Raw genomic sequence first — 9,813 nt, 5'->3', positions numbered from 1 at the left:
GAGAGAGAGAGAAACATGTGACCCCACTGAAGATCAAACTTGTACCCTTTTCGTGTACCCCACAATGCTCCAACCAGTGGAGACACCTGCAAGGGTCCATTAGTAGCTTTTTGCATATCCTTCCACAGACAGTCTATGCTTATGCACACACATATATATATATATATATATGACTTAAATGTAATGGAGATACACTAAATGTAATGAAGATACACAAATTTTTATTTTGTTCAGGCTCCCATAGCAATAAATCCTAAGAAGAAGGCAATGTCCAGTGATAAAAAGACTAGGGAAAAGGATCTGTTATTCACTATAGGAAACATACATATCAATGAAGAACATTTAAGGGCTAACCATGTTCAATATAACTAGAATATACCTTTTCTCTTTCCATCAGATGACGCATTTTGAGTTCTGTTTCACTTGTTAAAATATATCTAACAAATGCTTCACTAAAAAGAAAAACAGCCCTGACCAGTTTGGCTCAGTAGCCACTAGAGCGTCGGCCTGTGGAATGAAGAGTCCCAGGTTCGATTCCAGTCAAGGGCATGTATCTTGGTTGCGGGCACATCCCCTGTAGGGGGTGTGCAGGAGGCAGCTGATAGATGTTTCTTTCTCATTGATGTTTCTAACTCTCTATCCCTTTCCCTTCCTCTCTGTAAATAATCAATAAAATATATATTTTTTTTAAAAAAAAGAAAAGATTAACAGTTTTCCACATTGTGCTTTCAGTTCTACCTAATTCCTGATATTTTTCTCTGAGGTTTCACTAAGAGATTGCCATTCCATTCTTGTAAGTTTCTTACCATTAAAAAGGTTTTTCTTATACATTCTTCCCCGCCATGCTAACGCTCTCTGCTATTTCTAAAGAGAGCATTGTGCCCTCTGCTTCAAAGAACACATCAAATTGCTTCAAATAATAAGGTAAAGTCAGCATTATGTTCCTGATGGGCTGTAAGAGTTCATAAATTATCAAAATCCTATTAATACTAGTAGCTTCAGCAAGCACACTTCTGAGGAAAGTGGCCTGAATCACTTCTTGCATATGTATTAAGGCTCCTACCACATGGTTTCGGTGAAAACCACGCTGTTGTTCAGGCTCCCATAGCAATAAATCCTAAGAAGAAGGCAATGTCCAGTGATAAAAAGACTAGGGAAAAGGATCTGTTATTCACTATAGGAAACATACATATCAATGAAGAACATTTAAGGGGTAACCATGTTCAATATAACTAGAATATACAAATCTTTTCTCTTATTACGAGAAGAAGAAAATAAATCAGAAAGCTGAAATATGTGCCTGGCTGTTTCCATGGCCAGCATGGTGCATCGTCTCCTCTGCTCACTCACTTGTCTGCGCGTAAAAACGACTTGCAGGGCTAGGGAGGTGCCACCCTGCAGAGCCACTACAATCATTGTGGCCCAGTGTGATGCAGCCCCGGAGCTGAGAAGGGGTTGCTGTGAGAAGGCAATATATTGTAAAAAGCACGAACGCAGGAGTATGTGTAAGACATGGTGGGCATATGGAGGATGGGCATCCAAGTGAGCTTGTGAAGGGACCGGGGCAGGGGCTGAGGGTCTCAAATGTCCTGCTTCAATACATTCTGCTGAAGATTTGGGCTTAATCCTGAAGTTAATAAAAATTTCCCTGCAGAATTTTAAACCAAAGAAGAGTGTGATCAGAGCTCTCTTTTAGAAAAACCACTGTAGCAACCACACAGAAGATAAATGAGGGAGGAGAAAAAGTGGCAACAGGGATATGAGTTGAGAGGCTACCCAGGAGAGAAATGGTAAGGGCCCGAGACAGAGACAGAAGGAAAGTGAAGTGTGTGAACAAGGGAAAGTATCCAGGAGGCATTCGTCAGGGAAGCGGTAGGTTGCCTGTGGGGAGCAAGGGAAGGGAAGGAATCCAGAAATTAGTCAGCTGCTCTGCTTTGGACAGCTGGTTTCCTTTGGGTCAGTGATCTTGTGGAGACACCAGCTTAGGAGGAGAAATGATGAGTTCAGTTTTCCATCTCAGTACTGGTACTTGCATTTTTTTTTTTTGTACAACTGAGCCCCCAAACCTATTTATGTGTCAGTTGGGACAGGCTGATAATTCTGTGAAAACAAATCACCCAACTTTCAGAGGAGCTGCTACCTGAAGCACTGCCAGGCAAACAGAAAGAGAAAGGTAGCCAATTGTGTGGTGACTCTAAAGCTTCTTGCCAGAGTGACATATCTTTAGCCACGAAGTTCATGAGTCAAAGAAGGTCACATGGCCACACCCAACTTCAAGAGGGCCAAGAGTGGAAGGTGGGGAACTGGAATGTTTGGAGAAGAACAATAATTGCTACACTTCCTGGTCTATAATCATTGTCTAAGGAGACTCATTGCTAGCTACATATGGATCCATAAGAAGAATATTCCCTAAAAGAGTTGCCTGAAGCCCTTAATTGTCCTTCCATTTAGGTCATTTAGTGGGAAGAGATCAACCAATGAACTTGTATGCATATATGCATAACCCGTGGACACAGGCAATGGGGTGGTGAGGGCCTGGGGGTTGGGGGACAGAAGTGGGCTGGAAGAAGTTAAGGGGTGGGGGGGAGGAAAACCTATGTAATACTTTCAAGAACAAAGATTTTTTTAAATGTAGTATATTAAGTTTATTCAAGGAAACAGAACTTTTCATTATTATTTTACTGTCCTAACCTGGTACATCCTCTCTCCCTAGCCCAACATAAATCCCACCATTTCAGGCGTGCTTTATTCATTCAACAAATACTGAGCATTTACCATATGTCAGGCTCCGTCAATACAGTAATAAACAGGGCATCCCTATCATCAATTTACTTAAGTCTATCAGGAAAAATAGAAAATAAACACATAATTATAGAATGATTATTTACTTATGATTGCAATAAGGACTAGGAAGGCAATTATGGTGTGCAACGAGAATCTAAGAACAGGGAATACTTTAGTAGGTGACGGCGGTCAGCTACCTGGGAAGTTGGTCAGGCCAAAGTCCAGGGAATGATGAAAGGCAGAGAGAAATGCTTGTGGAAGACCAAAAAGTGGAAAAGCCATGGGCACTGAAGAGGGAGCTGAACTAAAACCAGATGGATGAAGCAGGAAAAGCAAGAGGAAGAGGCAGGGGGCTGACGGATGAGCCAGGGGTGAGATCACAGAGGTTGTCACAGAACAAATTAAGGACATTGCACATTATGCTGAAACAATAGGGAGTCACTGGTGTTTTAGGCAGGAGAATGACATCATCCTTACATATGAGGGCTGTTCTGAAGGAAATTTGCAAGAGTGATGATCAATGTATTATCTGCAACAGTGGCTCATTCATGTTCTTTAGATCTTTACTCAAATGTCCCTCCTCCACAAACCACCCCATATCTTTGACCATCCTACCTAAGATCACATTGTCACTCCTCCCATACTAGCCTTCTATACTTTTTTTCCCTATAGTACTTGTCATTCTCTAACATTTTAGATAATGAATTTATTAATTTATTGTCTATCTTCTCTTGCTAGAATGTAAGTTCCACTGAGGCAAGGATGTTTTTTTTCCTAGAAAGTGCTTGGCATATGGGTTCTCAACAAAATTTGTGTAATTCTTGTAATATCACATTATTATTTAAAGCTATATTGTAAGAAGGTATACCTATCTATATTTATGATTCAACACACTTAGTTTAAAATAACTATTTCCTAACGATGGGGAACCCTAGGCAAAGCATGTACTGTGATTTAATTCTTAAGTATGAAAACTGCTGCTACAGCAGAAATTCATCATCTACTTATTCAAGTTTAAGGAAAAATGTTTTTAGTTGATACAATATAACATATAAATACAATTTAGTTGCTAAGAAAACATTGAACAAATTTTAGGAAGAAAAGATTATGAAAGTTGGTTAGGAATCATGAGTCACAGTGACATCTTAGCTATTTTACAGTGTTGCTACGTGTACCTATCAACATGTACTGCTGTGCTAACAAAATTATAGTATTTTCACAACACAGCAGCAACTAACCCTCTAAACCTACTTTTGAGAGATTATAGCCTTACTTGAAGGTGTTTGAAGGACTAATACGCAGTTGGCAAGCTGCAGCTTGTGACAATGTCTAGAATTCCTTGGAGAAAAGCCAATTGATTTGTAGAGTGCCAGGCAGTCTTTTAATTTCTCTGTGTATCTGACCTCATAGGTCTTCAAAAGGACCTTAAGTGTCTCCTATTTTATTTTACAAATCTATTTTTTCAGAGAAATTAACTCCCATTGCCAATGATTTCCCATTCATCCATTTATTAAACTCATTTATTGAGCATCAACTATGTATTAGGTACTGTGTGAGATATTGGTCCTTTTATTCATTAGCTCAGTCATCAAACATTTGTTTATCTGTATTGAAGAGAGACACATTTTAAGAGATAAAATGGGAAAATTACATAGGCAGGAAATTAATTTATCTGTAAAAAAGAGAGAAGGCTTAAGTCAATGGAGGAAGACACAGTTTGTTTTTATAAAAAGAAAACATTCAATTAGCTCCAGTTTTAAATGTTATTTTAACTGTAAGCAAGGGTGAAAGAAAGAAGATGAGATTACAAGGGAAAATATTTGCAGTAAACACAAAGGTATATTAAACCAAATAGAAATACCAAAAAGTAATTATATTATTTTGATGACATGTTTAGCACTGTGAGGAAATATGTTTGAGTATTATTAATAGTCTACTTTCTAAACTACTAAAGACAACTTACACATGAAACTAGAGTAAAGGATAATATGACTAAAACAGGGCAGTGTTCTTGCTGAGTTTAATCTCTCGCCCCTACACTCATTTTTAGGAATGGGGCTACTTTATTCACATTTACAGAATTGGATTATTCCAAGTCTGGACCAAGCCAGTTAGTATTTAAAAATGATTTTTAGCCCTAACCAGTTTGGCTCAGTGGATAGAGCATTGGCCTGTGGACTGAAAGGTCCCAGGTTCGATTCCAGTCAACGGCATGTACCTTGGTTGAGGGCACATCCCCAGTAGGGGGTATGCAGGAGGCAGCTGATGGATGTTTCTCACTCTCTATTCTTCTCCCTTCCTCTCTGTAAAAAATCAATAAAATATATTTTTTAAAAATAATGATTTTTAATTCCCGTTCTTCATTTCCTCTCTTACCAGCACTCCTACCATTGTTGGAGTGCTGCCCCTGGCCCTGGGCTTTGCTTCCTATGGCTCTCTCACCGGGATAACCACGTACTGCCTGCCTCGTCCTCAGTTCACACAGTATGAGCAATTGGGACTGAGGCACCTGTGCCTTAATTCCTAGAGATGGGCTGAGGCCCATAACTCTTACTTTTCCAGGCTTCTGTTAGTGACCCAGCCTAAATAAAGCACCAGAATGCATGTGTTTAGTAACAGTTAAAGCAATCTATTCTACATAAACTTGCTCATAGTTAATTAAAATAGACACAGATTATGGCAGAATAATATTCTTCCACACATGTAAGAAAATCATTCCATTAGCCCCAGGTTATCTTTCAGAATTATGAAAGTAGCTCATGTTATTTTATTTCTCAAATAATTCTGCTAATGACTGCTCTTCTTGAAGTTTCCATGCAGGGAGAAATTTGCTCACCATGGAATGAGCACATCTCTATCAACCTGATTTCAGTCATGCCTCTGTAAAGCAGCCCTACACCATCAGGACCTTTCATCTGGGTATGGGGCTGGAAGACAATGCACTGCTTGATGATAGGTACTTTGTTTCCTGAATTGAGGAGGTCAAGGAGAAACTGACAACGTTTAGAATCAGTATCAAGCTCCAGACATGTGTGTATACTTCCAGATGACAGTGACACTTACTGGTAAACCTATCATAAATGTCACATCCAGCCTTTGAGATGGTCACTGTGAGGCACAAAGTGGCACCAGAGGCTCTAGCAGAGAGTTCCTTGACTGTGGCCAGAACTCTGTGGTTAAAATTCCTCCCACACACAGCTGAATGAAGTGAAGCGGATGAGGATGAGGACATGGAAATGCCTCCATGACAGCCAGCTGAAGCTCAGACAACTGCAACTACAAAAAGCACAGAAGATATTTTAAGGACTTACAAATGCCTAGTGAGTTGCAAAGCTGTGGGCCACCACGGGATCATAGCCCCTGAAAGGCGATGTACTTAAGCAGATGTAATCACCATTAAGGGTTTATAAGCAGGAGATTGTGTATTTGAGGCAGGTCTCAAACAGAGGCAGCCACACAAACCATTACTGTAGTTGGAAATCAATCAACAATATTGATATACACTGTTCAGAAAGGGCTATGGCTTCCAAATAGGGACCATGTGGTAATGGCAATCAATAACATGTCCAAATGCAAAGGACAGCATCCAATAATAAACCATGCAGCTGCCAAACAATGTCCCTCACTGGATAGCACCAGGCTAAGGGCTAAAGCCCCCAATAAAACTTAAAAAGATGCAAAAAACAGCATTTGTTATCTCAGAACTATGAACATCTCCAAATTTTGTAAACTATTTATGAGAAATAGTTTCATATCCCTAGAAAACAATGCTACATAAATCCACAGACCTCCCCTCCACAGCCCTCCCCTCCACAGACCTCACCTCCAATAAGTAAGTTTATTGACTTACTTATTTGACTCATAATTTGTTGCTATGGCCCACAAAATGGAAGCTTTAGGGCTTTCTTGTAATGCCAATGTTTGCTCTTTCTTATCAGCAAAACCCTGAGTAAACTTGACAGGGGCTGTAGAATGAAGTCAGTAACAATGGAAACAAATTGGTTTTCTCTCCACATCTGGAAACAAGAGACGCACCACTGACACTGATTGAGATATCATGAAGGCAAATGCACATCTCTGGTAATGCCCATCTAGAAGCATCTGATACAGAGACATACAAGCACCCAAGCCCATGAGTGATGAGAGTTTCTTGAGTTTTGTTTTTATGACTACATCTAAAATCAATCACAATCAACCAAGAATTAATCCAGTTTTAGGTTGAGTAAGGCAAATTTTAAGGTCAAGACAATAAAACAATCAACTCATTCTTTAGTTTCTCCATGCGGAAAAAAATTGGCACTCTGGCATTATTTTTTTTTTAAATCATTTTCCTACTTAAAATTGAAAATGTGATCATTTTCATGATCATTTTCCTCCATGGAAAACTTGGTTCTCTAAACTAACACTTTTAGAAAATAAAAATATATATTTTGTTTCATTATACTTCCTAACATGAGGCTAATATGAATATTTGAATAAACTTTAAATGTATTCTAATTTTTCCAGACCTACTGTAATAATGCTCTGCCCTATGAAATGGCTCTCAAATATCTGAAGCATTTGTTCTTGGACAAAGGAAAGTACTCGAGGCAAGTGGGAAAGAAATCCAATACTGTTATATGCATTATGCTCTAGAAAGAGTCCAAGAACTTACTTGTTTGAGACAAAGTTAGTTTATATAGTAAGACAGCATTCACTCTCATCTGGTTATACTGAATGAGCACTAAATACCCTAAGCTTTCCATTTCTCTTTAACGTTCTCTGTATTGGAGAAACAGCAGTGGTTACCTGATATAATTATAGCTGGTAATTATGTAATTAAAGTTATAGTTCGTCTCTATAATTAATTTTGCACAAGAACTTTTTAAACTAACCAGTACATGTGCACGTTCAGCTGCACAATTTGAGGGAGTGTGAGAATATTAGAGCTCCCAGGAATATCAGATCACTGCTGTGTGGCTGGAGCTGTACAAAGACAAATGCTGCTCTTCCATAGTACTCAGGCAACGAATTATCAAGTGGAACCCCAGTCATTCGCCCTAAGCAACTGAGAATGCAAACTGAGCTGTACACAAATACAAACAACAGCCAAACATCGAAGAGAAAGTAAAATAACAAGAGGAAAACTTAAAGAGCTACGTACTGGACGGTGAGTCACATTGGCTGAGCCCTCACCAGTGTTTAAGTTAAAAGTTTATTTGGGAACTTCCTTCTCCAGACAACTTTCCTGATTAATCCTCTCCTTTCTCAAAGAATAAATCTGCTCGCTCCCAAGATTCCCTTGAAATCATATCTCTAGATTGAAAGAAGAAACAACTGCTGTTTGTAACTGTATTACTGTACAATGACTATTTGTATATGCATGTGTTTTCTACTTCAATTTCTTGGGAATTGCAGAAGCTCAATCCAACCCATGATGATATTTGAAGTTATCTGGTTTTCACAGCTCAGAAACTAGGTAATTTATTAGTTTATTTTCTCACTTTAGAAATGATACTAGTAGAATATTTATCAAAGAACTGTATAAACTTGTAGAACCAAATAATAAAATAAAATAGAAAATAGAATGTAATATAACTTTATATTAATAAAATAAAATCAATTACTCTATCAAAATTATTGAGTACTATCAACCACATTCATTGGGCATTTATTGTGTCCCATACACTGTGCTATTGGCTTTATAAGCCATTATCTTATTTGATGGTAATAGCAATCCTTCAAAGTGCATATTATTATCATGCCCATTTTACAGATGAGAAAATTGAGCCTTAAAGGCTACAGAATTTGTCCAGGTCACACAGCTAATGAGGGTCAATGCTAGTGACTCAAACCAGGGCTTCTCCAATTACATAACCTAAGATATTAGCTACCATGCTTTCTAGGCCATAAATTTTTAAAAAGGACTTTTCTAAATAAAGAGCTAATTGATATTATGAAATGAAATTCTATCCTAATGCTATCATATCTTTATCAAAAGCAATAATAAAAAAGAACCAATAAGTACAATAAAAAGAGCACTAGGTTGGAAGTTTGACAACTGGAATTTGGGACTGGTTATGCCATAATCTCACTGTGTGATAGAGGAAAATTCACTTAAACTCTCTAGTCTTAAATTTCCTCACCTGTAAAAAGGACTAAAATAGAGGATTTTGGAAACATTTATAGATCATATACAACTGAATCTGGGGTCTTGAAGGATGAGTAAGAGTTTACTTGATGCTGAAACCGGTTTGGCTCAGTGGATAGAGTGTCGGCCTGCGGACCGAAAGGTCCCGGGTTCGATTCCAGTCAAGGGCATGTACCTGGGTTGCGGGCACATCCCCGGTGGGGGACGTGCAGGAGGCAGCTGATCGATGTTTCTCTCTCATCGATGTTTCTGACTATCTATCTCTCTCCCTTCCTCTCTGTAAAAAATCAATAAAATATATTTTAAAAAAAAGTTTCTCTTTAAAAAAAAAAAGAGTTTACTTGATATGTGAGAGAGGATATTCAAATCAAAGGAAATACTTCACCATATTATTTTAATTTATCCTCAAGTAAATTTTTGATCAGTTGCCAATTATTTGGGGGATAGTTCTTAATGAATATTAATTGAATCACTTAAACTTATATTTCTGAGAATACAGGTTTCTCTCTATAGGATCTTCATAAGGGTTTACTTTTGTGTGTCACTGTAGTAGATGGTCCCCCAAAGAATCTGCCAGTAATAGACTCCTCATGTTGCACTTGCACTGTCTTTGTAACTTGCTTTTTTTGATCAATAGATTACAACAGAACCGACGCTCTATAACCTTGGAGTTAGGTCACAAGAAACCTCTCAACTTCCACCTGTTTTGCAGGATATTCCACCTTAAGATATTCCTGCTTGGAAGCCAGCCACCAGGAAAGGGATGTGACTACCTCGACCACTCTGCCATAAGGAGCCCACGCCACAGGAAGATGCCCTGTATCTGTGCTCTGGTCAAAACCTTAGTTGAGCTCTCAGTGAAGGCCAGCATCACTGCCAGACAGGTGGGTGAATAAGCC

This window comes from Myotis davidii, unplaced genomic scaffold (genome assembly GCF_000327345.1).
Source record: "Myotis davidii unplaced genomic scaffold, ASM32734v1 scaffold185, whole genome shotgun sequence".
Classification (NCBI taxonomy): Eukaryota; Metazoa; Chordata; class Mammalia; order Chiroptera; family Vespertilionidae; genus Myotis; species Myotis davidii.
Note: the sequence above shows the minus strand (reverse complement) of the source record.